Here is a 12,500-nt window from a genome sequence, read left to right as displayed (position 1 = left end):
CACACACATTTGACATGCCAATTCATGACAATATTGCACTTTTCCAGATTACTAATAACAGTAAAAATGACACAGGTAAAGAGTAACACACACACACACACACACACACACAACAACAACAACAACAACAACAACAAAAACAAACAACCAAACCAAACAAACAACACACACACACACACACACACACACACACACACACACACACACACATTTGACATGCCAGTTCATGACAATATTGCACTTTTCCAAATTACTAATAACAGTAAAAATGACACAGGTAAAGAGTAACACACACACACACACACACACACACACACACACACACACACAAACAAGCAAACAAAACAACAACAAAAACAAACAACTAAACAAAACAAACAACACACACACACACACACACACACACACACACACACACACACACACAACACACACACATTTACATGCAGAGACACAAAATCTCCAGTTCAAGCTATCACCTGAAGACTTTCAACACATCCTGTTTTAGGATAAACGAAGTCAATGTGCAAGCTAAACAACAACAACAACAAAATAAAACAAGAGAGGCAAATCCTTCAAGACTTACTTGTGATACACTTTAAAAAAAAAATCTAATCGTTAAAATGTGTTCTGCATTTGTTATTATAAAGCTTCTGGTTAAAAGAAAAAGAAAAAAAGTCCTAACGGCAGATTCGAACCCCGCGTGTTCGGATGAGAAGAAACTGTCTTTTCCATTACACTATCGTGGCTCCTTAACTGATGTTCAAAAATATATAATTTAAACATGCTTTTTTAAAGGGCGATAAATCGATTGCGGTATTCGCAGTGAGAACGCTGTTCAAATCATATTATTCTGGTGTATCTTGGGCATTCAAAAAATCTTTAAGGACAATCAAAAATTCTTTTTAAGTCCACGGAAAAGGAGACGTGGCTATCACCGCAATCACACTGCAACATTTAGCCGTTTTCTCTGGATCTAGATATATGTACAAGTTTAGTTACACCCGGTTGACACGGTCCATTCAATTTCTCTTTTATGTTCATTCTAGTTTTATAGTTTTAAAGTTGATATGAAAATTGAGTATTTTGTTAAACTAATAACATGTAGAGCCAAGTACAGGTACTTCTAAACGTTGTATGAAGTGAAAAGGACTTCATTTTGAGAAAAGTCAAGACTGGAAATTTTTGCGTTTCATCATACTCTCATGGTTTATTATTTTTAACTGTGAATTCCGACTGATTCTATGGATATCTTTATGGCAGTTTGGGGCATAATCCAGTAAGTGATGAGGCGTTCACAAATCTTTCTCTGAATAAATATCTAACGGTTTCCTTCTCCAACTTTCCATCACATGTTATCGAGTATTGTCGATTGAATATAGGATTCAACAACTTGAAACAAAATGGCGTCGTTCGTGTTCGCGAAGAATATGAGCACACGCTTTGAATATGTATAAATATGTGTACGCAATTGATTTTTGCCCATGACCTTCAGGGCTCAGCCAATAGATCTATAAAGTCCACTCGTCGTATTGATTTTAGTATTTTCCGAAAAAGACCACTTGGGCGAATGAACATAGTGAAAGCCCTGTACACTGAGAGTAAAACACACAAGCTTTTTATGCATTGAGTATAATTTCAAAATATAATGTTTAAGATGAGAAAGATCAGTTTAAAGCAAATTAAGTCCCCTAGCATTAATTACAGATTAATTTCCCTTTTTTATTATCTGCACCAAAACGTTTGCAAAATAAATATAACTTCCATGCTTAGCAAAAGAAGTTCCTGTTTGAACAAAAAATAATAAAAATGACTGCTCTTGCTGTTGTGTCAGAATATCATATCAAAGTGCCAAGTTTGGAGAATAAAAAATATAAATATAACAGTAAATGCAGTTTGCATATAATTTGGCTTCTTTTTAAAAATTGTTTGTGCCCATCCCGGAGGTGCAATATGACTGGAATGAACTGAATTTTTCCTATTTTATGCCTAATTTGGTGTCAACTGACAAAGTATTTGCAGAGAAAATGGCAATGTTAAAGTTTACCATGGACACACAGACACACACACACACACACAGACAACCGAACACCGGGTCAAAACATAGACTCACTTTGTTTACACAAGTGAGTCAATAAGACAAAACAAGTAAATGGCTAACAGATAAATACATATGCTTTCTACATGGCAGCCAGAAACAAAGACTGAGAAGCTATATATCAGTACAATAATAATAATTAAAAAAAGAGAAAACTATTTACGGAAGTGATTGTCCAGTCTCTCGTGGACCAGTTGTTTTCGATGCTGTTGGATGGAGTCTGTTCTTGAAGTGACTGTTTTCAGTTAGTGTTGTTCTTACTACTGTCATTGTCTTCATGCAGCTGCTGCCGCTGTTCGGTCACTGACTGATGATGATGCTGCCTTCGTTGTAGTCCGTTGTTGCTGCTTTTGGCTGCTGCGTGCTGTTGATGATGATGATGATGATGATGATGATGTTACTGCACCTGCTCTGCTGGTGGTGGTTGTTCAGTGTTGTTGTCCGTATATTGCTGCAGGCTGTCGCTGTTTCTGTTTCATCACAGTGGAACCCGGGCTTCACGGAGTTGAGTTCCTCCCCTCAGTCAGTTCTGCCCCCGGTGGACAGTGTCCCTTCACAGTGGACTGACGCCGGACGGGGCGGAGAGACTGAGGCAGCACTCACACCAGCCGTGACTGCCGGCGAACCTCTTGCTAACTTTAAGGGCAGGATCACACGACTGAGGTGACACTGGTACAGTCAGTACAGCTGGCCCGTGTAACCCTGCCCTTAAACGTGTTTGACCCCATCTCACTGAACCAGCTGCTCCCCCCTCAGCCCCCTCCCCTACCTCCCCTCCACACACACACACACACACACACACACACACACACACACACACACAGAGTGCTCCTGAGTTCACGATGTTGCAGACAGGGGGCGGGCGGACATAGAGGAGGCCAGTGGCAGCAACATCATCGTCATCACAACGCTGAGAGGGGAGGGCCGGCATGAGGTGATCACCACAGATGAAGACGAGGACCCGCCGGGTACTGCACCCGTCGCCGCATCTACCCAGGAGGAGGAGGAAGGCTGCAGTTGTTTTGCTGGCACGCTACCCATGGTTGTAACTGATGTTCGTAGGCGTCACTCTGCGTTGAATCAGCTGACTGACTGACAGTGCCTGAAGAATGTGATGTTAGACTGACGGGTCTCCAGTGAGTATAAAAGCGAACACAGGGCTTTTGTTAAGTCCGAGCCAACGTCGACGGTACAATTGTGTTTGATCAAGCGGCGTTGAGGGCTTGTGTCTTGGTTCAGTTTAGCAAATACGTTTCGCTGTTGCAAGAGTGAATGCCACAAGGAAGTTCTTTGCTGTCCTTTTAAAGCGTCCCGCGCTTGGTTTCGGGAATTTCCGCAGCAGCAGATTATACGACGCAGCATTGCCACTCAACCACTGGTCTAGAAATAGTCCTACCTCAGTCAGCACAACCAACGGAAATTCAAATTAATTGTTAATTAATTGAGTAATATTTATCATCAGTCATCATAAATGGTTTATATTCTGGTATCATTGTTTTGACATTCCATGTAATCTAGGAAAAATACAATGCACACAGACACACAGACACAGACACACTGATACACACACACACACACACACACACACACACACACACGCGCGCGCGCGCGCGCGCACGCACTGATATACTGACGGCACACACACACACACACACACACACACACACACACACACACACACACAGTGAGGCACGCAAACGCACGTGCACACACTGACATACTGAAGGCACACACACACACACACACACACACACAATTGATATCATTCAATTTTAAACAGAAGACAACAACTGATCGCGACTGACGAACCGCAAATGAAGTCACTGCATGACCACTGTGTCCAACACACACTGACGTCAACACCGGAACACACCTCTTCACAATGCGCAGGGGATTGGGGGGGGGGGGGGGGGGGGGGGGATCATAATGACATACAAACAAGTGGGCCTACTGACGTCACAACTCATCTCTCCATTTTGTGCTGACTGGCGCTGACATCAACAGTAAATCTGTAAAGTTGAAAAAAACTGCGTCGCAGATTCCGCTGCTCTCAAGTTTCATTACTCACCCTCTCGAACAACAACCCCCCGCCGCTTCAAACCAAGACCACTCTCCTGAACAAGTTGACTGTCTAAAGGTCGCCAGCGAATAGTTCGTTGTCAAACTCCGTCCCATTGCTGTCAAATTTCCGGATGTTTGTCGGAAAGGGAGATAATAACAAGTGTGGTCGTACCGTGTGCCGGGAGGTGTGTGTGTGTGTGTGTGTGTGTGTGTGTGTGTGTGTGTGTGTCCGGAGGTTGTGGTGCGCAGGGGATTGGGGGGTTGGGGGGGGGGGGATCACATCATAAGTTTGCATGGTTTCCCCGACACAGAAGTGGCCAAAACCACCACGTGCTATCGTCATTATTAGCTATTCCCTGATTATCAAAATCACGTTGTGCTGCGTTGTGTTGTCTGAAGAGAATGAGAGAGGGAGCGAGGGAGAGAGACAGACAGACAGACAGACAGACAGACAGACAAAGACAGAGAGACAGAGACAGATAGACAGACTGACGAATAAAGATATTGCACTCAACACTCCACTTCATTTACTCGAAAAACATGGCTTCGGATCCAAGGTCTGCGAAAATAAGCAACTGAACAGTACATCAAAAAGGAAAGACTGGTATTGATACTCGACTTGTCCTCTGTATCCAGAGATGTGCACTGTATCCATAGCGAATAAGAATTATACGAAATGGACAGTGAGCAGGGAGCACACCGATAAAGAAAAGAGAAAGCGCTCTCTCTCTCTCTCTCTCTCTCTCTCTCTCTCTGTGTGTGTGTGTGTGTGTGTGTGTGTGTGTGTGTGTGTGTGTGTGCATTTGTGCATGCTTGCACATGCGTACCCTTTTCTATTGCAAGATCGTGACAGGATATCACCAATTTGTAAAGCGACTGTTCTTTAAGGTAAGTTTTCACAAGTAAAAAAGGTTCGGGTCTGCATTCATCGGCAACTATATTACTACAAAATTGCAATTTTGATTTACTGATTTTCACATCATTTTCTCTTTCATAATAAGGCATATTCGTATTATAGTTTGGCATGATAACGCGACTAAGACCGTGTATATTGACCGTGGACTAATAATTCCAAACGTGTTCTGAAACAAGATGTTGTAATGATGTCTTTCTCACAAAGTTAATCCATGTTCGTTGTTTTATCTCGCGTGTAAATATGTCGTCGTACACAACTTGAGTTTAACATCAAGTGACGAATTTTCTCGTGCTTGTGTCATGTGTAACACAAAGTCTATGATTTTATGATTGTGTGTGTATATATGTGTGTGTGTGTGTGTGTGTGTGTGTGTGTGTGTGTGTTGTGTGTGTGTGTGTGTGTGTGTGTGTGTGTGTGCGCGCGCGCGTCCGTGCCAACACACGTACACGCACGCTCGCCGACACACACTCGCTCACTCCAACACTCACGGACTCATTCGGCATACACTCAGTAACAGAATCCCAGAAACTGTCTCTATATTGAACTTGCTCTCTTTCTCTTTCTCTGCAGTCCATCGATCTTTTCCCCCCCATCCCGTCCATTCCCTGACCCCACCTCCACCCGATCTGCACCACCACCCTATCCCCCCGTCCCCCAACTGTCCTCCTGACTGTGAGGAATGGGGCGTGGCAGATTTGGCGGTCATTTCCGCTGTGAGTCACGTGACAAGTGCAAAAAAAAACCAGGATCGGGAACGTAACAAACTAAGAGGACAATTTCCCGCCAATTGTTGTGGGTGGTGGCAGTCAGCGTGGGTGGTTGTTCTAACGAGTGAATTGAATGAAGTGGTGGTGTCCCTCAGTCTCGGCTGTTGCTTTCGCATACTGTGCCTGTGGAAGTGTGTTGTTGTGGTCGATTGTATCAACCAACAACTGTTGTGTTGAAAACGTGGTTCTACTTCTGATTCTTTTCAGTTGAGATGATAATTAGTAATCACACAAGTGGTACATGATTTTTTATACATATATATCTTTTTTTTTTCAAATCTCGTTTTCAAGAAGCTAAAGCAATCATGTTTAAGCATTTATCTTTTCTCTCGCATTTCACAAAGCATGTTTGACCATTTGATGTTAGACGTGAAAAAAAATGCATGAAACCATTTGGTTAAAAATGCACTGAGTTGAAAGGTTTTCAAGAAAGGAGTCAATGAAACAAGAATCACTGAGTGTGTTAATTGGTATGCAGGTACACTGTATCTTTGATATTAATTGTCAGTGAGACGGAGATTGAATTCTAACTGTGAGTTACTGTTTTGTTATCGTCTGGAATCGTTAAATGAAAGTACCACTGTCGCTATCTAAGATCAAAATCACTTTACATATCACATATTCTTGATCACACACACACACACACACACACACACACACACACACACACACACACGCACATATATACGCGCGCGCGCACACACACACACACACAGACACACACACATGACACACACACACGCACACACACACACGACACACACACACGACACTACACACACACACACACACACACACACACACACACACACACACACAACACGAACCGATTGCACCAGAAGAGGTGATTCCTTTAGAGATAAAAAAAAAAGGGGGGGGGGGGGGCGCACTGTAATTGTCTCTCAAAATGGATATGCCCCTTTTCTCCTTTCCTTTGTCATTTTATCGATCTCTACCACCACCACCACCACCACCACCACCCACCTCCCACCCCAACCCTCTCACCTCAGCAACCAACCCATTCCCCTGGTGTTCATTGGTATCTGATAGAACTGGAAGTCAGTTACGCTATGACTCATATGACTGTCCAAAAAGAAAAGAAGAGAAAAAAAGAAAAGAACAAGCAAAAAGTCCGAACTAAGTGGACAATCTCCCACCCGCTATGTGAGTGTTGGTGCACTGGGCAAGGGATCCCATAGAATCTGCATGGTGAGTGTCAGTCTGTAGACAGTTGCTGCTGTGTCATACTGTTGACCAGTGTTTCCAAAGCAAAGACAAACTTTCCTGTTCATATTGATAGGAATTCCTCCTGTTCGTGTTGCGCTGAGTTCAGATTGTATTGGTTTTTAGTGGTGTTTGGTGACTTATCATTGTTACCCCCTCTCTGTCTCTCTCTCTGTCTCTCTCTTTCTTTCTCCCTCTCTCTCTATCTCTCGATCGCGCTCTCTCTCTCTCTCATGCTTCACACTCTCTTTCAATTCATGTAGCGGGAGAGAGAGAGAGAAACAGAGAGAGAGAAACAGAGAGAGAGAGAGGACAAAATTTAATGGTTTATTGTACACCGGCCTCAGGCAGTTATACGAACACATGGGAAAAGGGGGTTGGGGTGGGGGGATGGAGGGGATAGGGGGGGGGGGTCTGGTGCGGTTGGGGCTCGGAGGTGGGGTCGGAAGAGAGGTGTGTGTGTGTGTGTGTGTGTGTGTGTGTGAGAGAGAGAGAGAGAGAGGGGAGTTTAGAAATTCAAAGTATTTGTTGCTATTTTGTTTTGTTATCAAATTACCAGAAACAGACAACGAATGTATAGCAAACAGAGTATACGGATTCAAAGGTTTAAGTTCACCCGCACACACATTTTGTTAACATATTGATGGCAATAGCAGATAAAGCCTGCGAGTTAAAAAAAAAAAATCAAGTTCAGAAACTGTCTCTCAAATGGTTTTGCCCTTATTTTCCTTTCCTTTGTTATCCATCGATCTCTACCCCCATTCCATCCATCAACCTTTTATTCCCTTCCCCTTCCCCTCCCCTCGGCGCTGTTCATTGTGACGAATGGGATGTGATAGAATTGGCGGCCATTTCCGCCGTGACTCACGTGACAAGTGCAAAAAATCAGGAGCGGGAAAATAACGAACAAAGTGGACAATTTCCTGCTGATGGCGAGGACGATGGCGGCGAGGGTGGGAACTCTCAAACGATCTGGTTGTGTCCTTGACTTCAATATTCATGTGTGTGTGTGTGTGTGTGTGTGTGTGTGTGTGTGTGTGTGTGTGTGTGTGTGTGTGTGTGTGTGTTAATTTTTTTTTTTCGGAAGTGATGACAAACATTTGTGTTTTTGCCGTTGTTGCAGTTGCTGCTACTGTTGGTACTGTTGTTTACAGACGATTGTGACAGTGATGGTTCAGTTGGTGACAATAGCAGTATCGTTAGTCATCGCGAAGTTGTAAAAGATGATGTATGAAAGTTTGACTGACCTTCGGTGTGTGTCTTCAAACATCTGAGTCTCAAACAATACATTCAGCGACTGGAACGTGTGCAGTGTGAATCCTGTGTATTGGTAATATTACAGTCAAGAGAAAATGACAGAGAGAGAGACAGAGAGAGAGAGAGAGAGAGAGAGAGAGAGAGAGAGAGAGAGAGAGGAGAAGAGGGTTCGGGGGGAGGGGGCAGGGGAGGAGGACGGGGCTGTAGTGGTGGTGGGGGGGGGGCGGGGGGTGGTAGTAGGGGTGCAGAGAATAAGATGAGAGAGCTGAGTGAGGAATAGACTGAAACGTTTTTTTCAGGGAACGAGAGCATTATCGCTCGGTGAGGAATAGATTGAAACGTTTTTCAGGGAACGAGAGCATTATCGCTCGGTGAGGAATAGATTGAAACGTTTTTCAGTGAACGAGAGCATTATCGCTCGGTGAGGAATAGATTGAAACGTTTTTTCAGGGAACGAGAGCATTATCGCTCGGTGAGGAATAGATTGAAACGTTTTCCAGGGAACGAGAGCATTATCGCTCGGTGAGGAATAGATTGAAACGTTTTCCAGGGAACGAGAGCATTATCAAGGCGGTCACAGTATGGCACTGCCTCAGCCGAACACTTACTGTATCTGTGGTTCAGTCTTTACGCTATAGTTACGAAGAAAGAAATGTGACCAAGCTCCACACACACACACACACACACACACACACACACACACACACACACACACACACACACACACACACACACACACACACAGACAAAGAGACACACACAGAGACAACGAGAGTAACAGAGACAGAGACAGAAAGAGAGTCTGCGTGCATTTGCTATTGTGATTGTTTATCAAGATGGCTGTGGAAGCGTATCAACATTTTCCTCATTACAATGGGTATCTCCATCTTCAGTAATGCCAAAAAGTGAGCCTCAGCAGCAAAGGTCGGTAGAGTGATGCCCATAGGAAATCAGCTTTAAGATAAACTGAACTCTGTCTCTGTCTCTGTCTCTCTCTGTCTGTCTGTCTCTCTCTGTGTACATCTGTCCATTTATCTATTTGTCTATCTGTCTATCTATCTATCTACCTACCTACCTATCTGTCAATTCTCTCTGTCTCTCTCTCTCTCTCTCTCTCTCTCTCTCTCTATATATATATATATATATATATACATACATATAATATACATATCTCTATATATGATCATGTTTCTTGTTAAGTACTTTTCTACAATCAACAGAAAATATTTCACTGAGAATTCTTTAGATGCTTTTCTTAACAATTATGAGACAAAATTTTTGTTGTTGTTGTTGTTGTTAATGTTGTTGTTTGTACAGAGGACAAATAAGTAATTATGCATTTTCTATCTATGATCACACACACACACACACACACACACACACACACACACACACATACATACATACACACACGAACCTTCATATCAACAAAAATCAGTTGCCGGCATTGGCAGGTTCACTGAAAGAGAAATGTATGTCAATCAGTAACCTGTCTGTCAAAGGGATTATCCCTCCTTCCTCGCCCCCCACCCCCACCCCCCTTTTTTTTCTTTGCCATTAATGGATTTTACCCCCCTCCCCCCTCCCCCTCCCGCCCCCACACACACATACACCCACCCACCCCGCAGTGTGCACGACAACCCTTCTTAAACTCTTTCCTCTGCCCCGCCCTCCACAGTCCAACACACTGTGATAAATGGCAAGGGAGAGAACTTACCGTCAATTCAGCTGTCTGTGACTCACGTGACTGGTAGGGGGGTGGGGGGGAGGGGGGAAAAAAAAAGAAAAAAGAAAGAACCTAGTGGACAATTTCCTGCTGATTGTGTGGGGCGGTGCTGTTCCATGCTGGGGATTGTCGGGAATCTGACATGGAAATGTCCCTGATTCCTGACTGTCGATTAAAGTTGTTGTTGTTGTTGGTGGTGGTGGTGTTGCTGTTGCTGTTGCTGCTGCTGTTTAGTTGGTGTTGCTGCTGCTGCTGCTGCTGTTTAGTTGGTGTTGCTGCTGCTGCTGCTGTTTAGTTGGTGTTGCTGCTGCTGCTGCTGTTTAGTTGGTGTTGCTGCTGTTGCTGCTGTTTAGTTGGTGTTGCTGTTGTTTCCTTGTGTTGTTGCAAGCTTCTCGTTTCACAAATGATAACTTTTTTTTCAGGTCTCATAATAGTGTGCTTGTAAGCTTTTCTTGTTATTTGATGATGATGATGATGTTGATAGTAATAATAATGATGATAATGATGCTAATAATGATGACGATGATGATAACAACAACAATAACAATAATAATGATTATGATAATGAAGATGATGATGGTTATGATGATGATGATGATAATGATGACGATGATAATGATAATGATCATAGAATTATCGGAATGATGATGATGATAGTAGTCATCATTGTCATGAAAGCTGGGGGGAAAAAATCACCATCATCATCATTATCATTGAACCCACTTTATTCGTTTCCGAGTTGAGAAAACACTAAAGTCTTGATGTGTTTGTGTGTGGAGGGGGAGAGGGATGGGGGGAGGAGGGGAGTGAGGGGGTGTATGGATGTGTGTGTGTGTGTGGGTGCACGTGTGTGTGTGTGTGCGCGTGCGTGCGTGCGTGCGCGCGCGCTTGTGTGTGTATGTGTGTGTGTGTGTGTGTGTGTGTTGTGCGTGTGTGGTTGTGTCTCTCTGTCTGCCTGAGTGTCTCTGTTGTGTGTGTGTGTGTGTGTGTGTGTGTGTAGGGGGGGGGGGGGGGGTGTTAAATGTAACATGCACGCATCTGAAGAAAAATAAGGCGTGAGAAAAATATCAGGACAGTTTCGTGACAACCTATTAGCAGAGGGGGACTAAAAACTATGGGTAATTGCCACTATGCGTGACTGGAGTTTGATGAAATTATTGCTCTGGCAGGCCAAACGATTTCTAATGAAGTGGTCTTGGCTGGCCTGCGTGAAGGGCCGACCCCACGCACGCACGCACGCACGCGCGCGCGTCACACACACACACACACACACACACACACACACACACACACACACACACACACACACACACACAGAGCGAGAGAGAGAGAGAGAGAGAGAGTCTGCGTGCATTTGCTATTGTGATTGTTTATCAAGATGGCTGTGGAAACGTATCAACATTTTCCTCATTACAATGGGAATCTCCACTTTCTGATCAAAATATTGAATCAAACACTGAATCAGCAATTCAAATGAAACCATAATAATCATTGCTTTTAGCCCAGCCGACGGGTCATATTTCAATAAATGCACACTTTAACATAATGACAGTTCCTACATAATAATAATTTACAAATGTATTTCACAGATAAAGTTCTCATTTTAAGTCCTAGATATAAGCATGTGCATTTCCTCTCCGTTCTTTTCTTTCTTTGTCAATCTTTCTGTATCCCCGCCTTCCTTCTCTCTATTTTGCATTCTCTCTCTGTGTCTCTCTCTATGTCTTTCTGTCTGTCTATCTTTCTCTTTCTCTCTCCTTCGCACTTTCAGGAACCTATACGTGCGCCTACACGCACGCACACACACACATACATACATGCAAACACACACACACACACACACACACACACACACACACACACACACACACACACACACAAGAAAAGCAGGAAAAAAACAACAACTGACAACACTATATCAGAATACAAATCCTGTTTGAGACAAAAAACAAAACAAAAGCCTTTGTTACCTTCACAGTGTAACAAAGACACCATCCGGCTTCAACAGCTACCCCCCACCTTCCTCTTAATTTTGTTTTATTCATCCACCCTACACACCTTTTATAATCAATCGATACTAAGCACCTTCCCTGCCTTTTTTCCCCCACACACCTTTTATAATTAATCGATACTAACCACCTTCCCTGCCTTTTTCCCCCACTTATAATTAATCGATACCAACCACCTTCCCTCCCTTCCCTGCCCCCCCCCCACCTTTTATAATTAATCGATACTAACCACCTTCCCTGCCTTTTTTCCCCACACACCTTTTTATAATTAATCGATACTTACCACCTTCCCTGCCTTTTTTTTCCCCCCACACCTTTTATAATTAATCGATACTTACCACCTTCCCTGCCTTTTTTCCCCACACACCTTTCATAATTAATCGATACCAACCACCTTCCCTCCCTTCCTCGCCCCCCCCCCACTTTTATAATTAATCGATAC

The sequence above is a fragment of the Babylonia areolata genome, chromosome 1, assembly GCF_041734735.1.
Source record: "Babylonia areolata isolate BAREFJ2019XMU chromosome 1, ASM4173473v1, whole genome shotgun sequence".
In the NCBI taxonomy this organism is placed as follows: domain Eukaryota; kingdom Metazoa; phylum Mollusca; class Gastropoda; order Neogastropoda; family Buccinidae; genus Babylonia; species Babylonia areolata.
The sequence above is the reverse complement of the archived record's forward strand: the minus strand, read 5'-3'. Positions refer to the sequence as shown.